The sequence below is a fragment of the Lactuca sativa genome, chromosome 1, assembly GCF_002870075.4.
Source record: "Lactuca sativa cultivar Salinas chromosome 1, Lsat_Salinas_v11, whole genome shotgun sequence".
Taxonomy (NCBI): domain Eukaryota; kingdom Viridiplantae; phylum Streptophyta; class Magnoliopsida; order Asterales; family Asteraceae; genus Lactuca; species Lactuca sativa.
The window spans coordinates 200,378,613-200,383,612 of record NC_056623.2 but is presented as its reverse complement, the minus strand read 5'-3'; the positions used below and the strand labels follow the sequence as shown (position 1 = coordinate 200,383,612).

Below are 5,000 nucleotides of genomic sequence, written 5' to 3'. Positions count from 1 at the left end.
AACGCACCTAAAACCTAAAAAAACGCAAACGGGCAACGAAAAAGGGGGTGCAACACGAGGACTTCCCAGGAGGTCACCCATCCTAGTACTACTCTCGCCCAAGCACGCTTAACTGCGGAGTTCTGATGGGATCCGGTGCATTAGTGCTGGTATGATCGCACCCGAAATACTATCCGTGGTAATTGTTTTTATGTCTTACAAGACGCAGAACCTCGTTTGCTTTCGTACGCGAGGCGTGGGACCCACGTGAGGGATCGGCTCCGTTCAGGGAAACACGAAAACGATCAACATTGAACCGGATGCCGCCCGAGCATAGACATAACAAGAAAGGAAAAAAAAAAAAACGCACCTAAAACCTAAAAAAACGCAAACGGGCAACGAAAAAGGGGGAGCAACACGAGGACTTCCCAGGGGGTCACCCATCCTAGTACTACTCTCGCCCAAGCACGCTTAACTGCGGAGTTCTGATGGGATCCGGTGCATTAGTGCTGGTATGATCGCACCCGAAATACTATCCGTGGTAATTGTTTTTATGTCTTACAAGACGCAGAACCTCGTTTGCTTTCGTACGCGAGGCGTGGGACCCACGTGAGGGATCGGCTCCGTTCAGGGAAACACGAAAACGATCAACATTGAACCGGATGCCGCCCGAGCATAGACATAACAAGAAAGGAAAAAAAAAACGCACCTAAAACCTAAAAAAACGCAAACGGGCAACGAAAAAGGGGGTGCAACACGAGGACTTCCCACGGGGTCACCCATCCTAGTACTACTCTCGCCCAAGCACGCTTAACTGCGGAGTTCTGATGGGATCCGGTGCATTAGTGCTGGTATGATCGCACCCGAAATACTATCCGTGGTAATTGTTTTTATGTCTTACAAGACGCAGAACCTCGTTTGCTTTCTTACGCGAGGCGTGGGACCCACGTGAGGGATCGGCTCCGTTCAGGGAAACACGAAAACGATCAACATTGAACCGGATGCCGCCCGAGCATAGACATAACAAGAAAGGAAAAAAAAACGCACCTAAAACCTAAAAAAACGCAAACGGGCAACGAAAAAGGGGGTGCAACACGAGGACTTCCCAGGGGGTCACCCATCCTAGTACTACTCTCGCCCAAGCACGCTTAACTGCGGAGTTCTGATGGGATCCGGTGCATTAGTGCTGGTATGATCGCACCCGAAATACTATCCGTGGTAATTGTTTTTATGTCTTACAAGACGCAGAACCTCGTTTGCTTTCGTACGCGAGGCGTGGGACCCACGTGAGGGATCGGCTCCGTTCAGGGAAACACGAAAACGATCAACATTGAACCGGATGCCGCCCGAGCATAGACATAACAAGAAAGGAAAAAAAAAAAACGCACCTAAAACCTAAAAAAACGCAAACGGGCAACGAAAAAGGGGGTGCAACACGAGGACTTCCCAGGAGGTCACCCATCCTAGTACTACTCTCGCCCAAGCACGCTTAACTGCGGAGTTCTGATGGGATCCGGTGCATTAGTGCTGGTATGATCGCACCCGAAATACTATCCGTGGTAATTGTTTTTATGTCTTACAAGACGCAGAACCTCGTTTGCTTTCGTACGCGAGGCGTGGAACCCACGTGAGGGATCGGCTCCGTTCAGGGAAACACGAAAACGATCAACATTGAACCGGATGCCGCCCGAGCATAGACATAACAAGAAAGGAAAAAAAAAAAAACGCACCTAAAACCTAAAAAAACGCAAACGGGCAACGAAAAAGGGGGTGCAACACGAGGACTTCCCAGGGGGTCACCCATCCTAGTACTACTCTCGCCCAAGCACGCTTAACTGCGGAGTTTTGATGGGATCCGGTGCATTAGTGCTAGTATGATCGCACCCGAAATACTATCCGTGGTAATTGTTTTTATGTCTTACAAGACGCAGAACCTCGTTTGCTTTCGTACGCGAGGCGTGGGACCCACGTGAGGGATCGGCTCCGTTCAGGGAAACACGAAAACGATCAACATTGAACCGGATGCCGCCCGAGCATAGACATAACAAGAAAGGAAAAAAAAAAACGCACCTAAAACCTAAAAAAACGCAAACGGGCAACGAAAAAGGGGGTGCAACACGAGGACTTCCCAGGAGGTCACCCATCCTAGTACTACTCTCGCCCAAGCACGCTTAACTGCGGAGTTCTGATGGGATCCGGTGCATTAGTGCTGGTATGATCGCACCCGAAATACTATCCGTGGTAATTGTTTTTATGTCTTACAAGACGCAGAACCTCGTTTGCTTTCGTACGCGAGGCGTGGGACCCACGTGAGGGATCGGCTCCGTTCAGGGAAACACGAAAACGATCAACATTGAACCGGATGCCGCCCGAGCATAGACATAACAAGAAAGGAAAAAAAAACGCACCTAAAACCTAAAAAAACGCAAACGGGCAACGAAAAAGGGGGTGCAACACGAGGACTTCCCAGGGGGTCACCCATCCTAGTACTACTCTCGCCCAAGCACGCTTAACTGCGGAGTTCTGATGGGATCCGGTGCATTAGTGCTGGTATGATCGCACCCGAAATACTATCCGTGGTAATTGTTTTTATGTCTTACAAGACGCAGAACCTCGTTTGCTTTCGTACGCGAGGCGTGGGACCCACGTTAGGGATCGGCTCCGTTCAGGGAAACACGAAAACGATCAACATTGAACCGGATGCCGCCCGAGCATCGACATAACAAGAAAGGAAAAAAAAAAACGCACCTAAAACCTAAAAAAACGCAAACGGGCAACGAAAAAGGGGGTGCAACACGAGGACTTCCCAAGGGGTCACCCATCCTAGTACTACTCTCGCCCAAGCACGCTTAACTGCGGAGTTCTGATGGGATCCGGTGCATTAGTGCTGGTATGATCGCACCCGAAATACTATCCGTGGTAATTGTTTTTATGTCTTACAAGACGCAGAACCTCGTTTGCTTTCGTACGCGAGGCGTGGGACCCACGTGAGGGATCGGCTCCGTTCAGGGAAACACGAAAACGATCAACATTGAACCGGATGCCGCCCGAGCATAGACATAACAAGAAAGGAAAAAAAAAACGCACCTAAAACCTAAAAAAACGCAAACGGGCAACGAAAAAGGGGGAGCAACACGAGGACTTCCCAGGGGGTCACCCATCCTAGTACTACTCTCGCCCAAGCACGCTTAACTGCGGAGTTCTGATGGGATCCGGTGCATTAGTGCTGGTATGATCGCACCCGAAATACTATCCGTGGTAATTGTTTTTATGTCTTACAAGACGCAGAACCTCGTTTGCTTTCGTACGCGAGGCGTGGGACCCACGTGAGGGATCGGCTCCGTTCAGGGAAACACGAAAACGATCAACATTGAACCGGATGCCGCCCGAGCATAGACATAACAAGAAAGGAAAAAAAAAAAACGCACCTAAAACCTAAAAAAACGCAAACGGGCAACGAAAAAGGGGGTGCAACACGAGGACTTCCCAGGAGGTCACCCATCCTAGTACTACTCTCGCCCAAGCACGCTTAACTGCGGAGTTCTGATGGGATCCGATGCATTAGTGCTGGTATGATCGCACCCGAAATACTATCCGTGGTAATTGTTTTTATGTCTTACAAGACGCAGAACCTCGTTTGCTTTCGTACGCGAGGCGTGGGACCCACGTGAGGGATCGGCTCCGTTCAGGGAAACACGAAAACGATCAACATTGAACCGGATGCCGCCCGAGCATAGACATAACAAGAAAGGAAAAAAAAAAAACGCACCTAAAACCTAAAAAAACGCAAACGGGCAACGAAAAAGGGGGAGCAACACGAGGACTTCCCAGGGGGTCACCCATCCTAGTACTACTCTCGCCCAAGCACGCTTAACTGCGGAGTTCTGATGGGATCCGGTGCATTAGTGCTGGTATGATCGCACCCGAAATACTATCCGTGGTAATTGTTTTTATGTCTTACAAGACGCAGAACCTCGTTTGCTTTCGTACGCGAGGCGTGGGACCCACGTTAGGGATCGGCTCCGTTCAGGGAAACACGAAAACGATCAACATTGAACCGGATGCCGCCCGAGCATCGACATAACAAGAAAGGAAAAAAAAAAAAACGCACCTAAAACCTAAAAAAACGCAAACGGGCAACGAAAAAGGGGGTGCAACACGAGGACTTCCCAGGGGGTCACCCATCCTAGTACTACTCTCGCCCAAGCACGCTTAACTGCGGAGTTCTGATGGGATCCGGTGCATTAGTGCTGGTATGATCGCACCCGAAATACTATCCGTGGTAATTGTTTTTATGTCTTACAAGACGCAGAACCTCGTTTGCTTTCGTACGCGAGGCGTGGGACACACGTGAGGGATCGGCTCCGTTCAGGGAAACACGAAAACGATCAACATTGAACCGGATGCCGCCCGAGCATCGACATAACAAGAAAGGAAAAAAAAACGCACCTAAAACCTAAAAAAACGCAAACGGGCAACGAAAAAGGGGGTGCAACACGAGGACTTCCCAGGGGGTCACCCATCCTAGTACTACTCTCGCCCAAGCACGCTTAACTGCGGAGTTCTGATGGGATCCGGTGCGTTAGTGCTGGTATGATCGCACCCGAAATACTATCCGTGGTAATTGTTTTTATGTCTTACAAGACGCAGAACCTCGTTTGCTTTCGTACGCGAGGCGTGGGACCCACGTGAGGGATCGGCTCCGTTCAGGGAAACACGAAAACGATCAACATTGAACCGGATGCCGCCCGAGCATCGACATAACAAGAAAGGAAAAAAAAACGCACCTAAAACCTAAAAAAACGCAAACGGGCAACGAAAAAGGGGGTGCAACACGAGGACTTCCCAGGAGGTCACCCATCCTAGTACTACTCTCGCCCAAGCACGCTTAACTGCGGAGTTCTGATGGGATCCGGTGCATTAGTGCTGGTATGATCGCACCCGAAATACTATCCGTGGTAATTGTTTTTATGTCTTACAAGACGCAGAACCTCGTTTGCTTTCGTACGCGAGGCGTGGGA

General features: G+C 49.9%; 15 non-coding genes across 15 annotated transcripts; all 15 read right to left on the bottom strand.

Annotated features, from left to right (window-relative positions):
- Positions 1 to 44: 44 nt before the first annotated feature.
- LOC128130245 (5S ribosomal RNA) lies at positions 45 to 163 on the bottom strand. The gene has a single exon (XR_008228167.1). It is a non-coding gene; the product is annotated as a 5S ribosomal RNA (ribosomal RNA).
- Positions 164 to 386: 223 nt separating this feature from the next.
- On the bottom strand, positions 387 to 505 carry LOC128130317 (5S ribosomal RNA). Its single transcript, XR_008228241.1, has one exon. It is a non-coding gene; the product is annotated as a 5S ribosomal RNA (ribosomal RNA).
- A 220-nt stretch (positions 506 to 725) lies between these two features.
- Positions 726 to 844, bottom strand: LOC128129672 (5S ribosomal RNA). Its single transcript, XR_008227593.1, has one exon. It is a non-coding gene; the product is annotated as a 5S ribosomal RNA (ribosomal RNA).
- A 219-nt stretch (positions 845 to 1,063) lies between these two features.
- Positions 1,064 to 1,182, bottom strand: LOC128128977 (5S ribosomal RNA). The gene has a single exon (XR_008226964.1). It is a non-coding gene; the product is annotated as a 5S ribosomal RNA (ribosomal RNA).
- A 222-nt stretch (positions 1,183 to 1,404) lies between these two features.
- On the bottom strand, positions 1,405 to 1,523 carry LOC128130133 (5S ribosomal RNA). Its single transcript, XR_008228056.1, has one exon. It is a non-coding gene; the product is annotated as a 5S ribosomal RNA (ribosomal RNA).
- Positions 1,524 to 1,746: 223 nt separating this feature from the next.
- LOC128130820 (5S ribosomal RNA) lies at positions 1,747 to 1,865 on the bottom strand. The gene has a single exon (XR_008228742.1). It is a non-coding gene; the product is annotated as a 5S ribosomal RNA (ribosomal RNA).
- Positions 1,866 to 2,086: 221 nt separating this feature from the next.
- LOC128130018 (5S ribosomal RNA) lies at positions 2,087 to 2,205 on the bottom strand. Its single transcript, XR_008227942.1, has one exon. It is a non-coding gene; the product is annotated as a 5S ribosomal RNA (ribosomal RNA).
- A 219-nt stretch (positions 2,206 to 2,424) lies between these two features.
- LOC128128976 (5S ribosomal RNA) lies at positions 2,425 to 2,543 on the bottom strand. The gene has a single exon (XR_008226962.1). It is a non-coding gene; the product is annotated as a 5S ribosomal RNA (ribosomal RNA).
- A 221-nt stretch (positions 2,544 to 2,764) lies between these two features.
- Positions 2,765 to 2,883, bottom strand: LOC128129748 (5S ribosomal RNA). The gene has a single exon (XR_008227671.1). It is a non-coding gene; the product is annotated as a 5S ribosomal RNA (ribosomal RNA).
- Positions 2,884 to 3,103: 220 nt separating this feature from the next.
- LOC128130316 (5S ribosomal RNA) lies at positions 3,104 to 3,222 on the bottom strand. The gene has a single exon (XR_008228240.1). It is a non-coding gene; the product is annotated as a 5S ribosomal RNA (ribosomal RNA).
- Positions 3,223 to 3,444: 222 nt separating this feature from the next.
- On the bottom strand, positions 3,445 to 3,563 carry LOC128130222 (5S ribosomal RNA). Its single transcript, XR_008228144.1, has one exon. It is a non-coding gene; the product is annotated as a 5S ribosomal RNA (ribosomal RNA).
- A 222-nt stretch (positions 3,564 to 3,785) lies between these two features.
- Positions 3,786 to 3,904, bottom strand: LOC128130315 (5S ribosomal RNA). The gene has a single exon (XR_008228239.1). It is a non-coding gene; the product is annotated as a 5S ribosomal RNA (ribosomal RNA).
- Positions 3,905 to 4,127: 223 nt separating this feature from the next.
- Positions 4,128 to 4,246, bottom strand: LOC128128973 (5S ribosomal RNA). The gene has a single exon (XR_008226961.1). It is a non-coding gene; the product is annotated as a 5S ribosomal RNA (ribosomal RNA).
- Positions 4,247 to 4,465: 219 nt separating this feature from the next.
- LOC128129585 (5S ribosomal RNA) lies at positions 4,466 to 4,584 on the bottom strand. Its single transcript, XR_008227506.1, has one exon. It is a non-coding gene; the product is annotated as a 5S ribosomal RNA (ribosomal RNA).
- A 219-nt stretch (positions 4,585 to 4,803) lies between these two features.
- LOC128129905 (5S ribosomal RNA) lies at positions 4,804 to 4,922 on the bottom strand. The gene has a single exon (XR_008227829.1). It is a non-coding gene; the product is annotated as a 5S ribosomal RNA (ribosomal RNA).
- Positions 4,923 to 5,000: the final 78 nt, after the last annotated feature.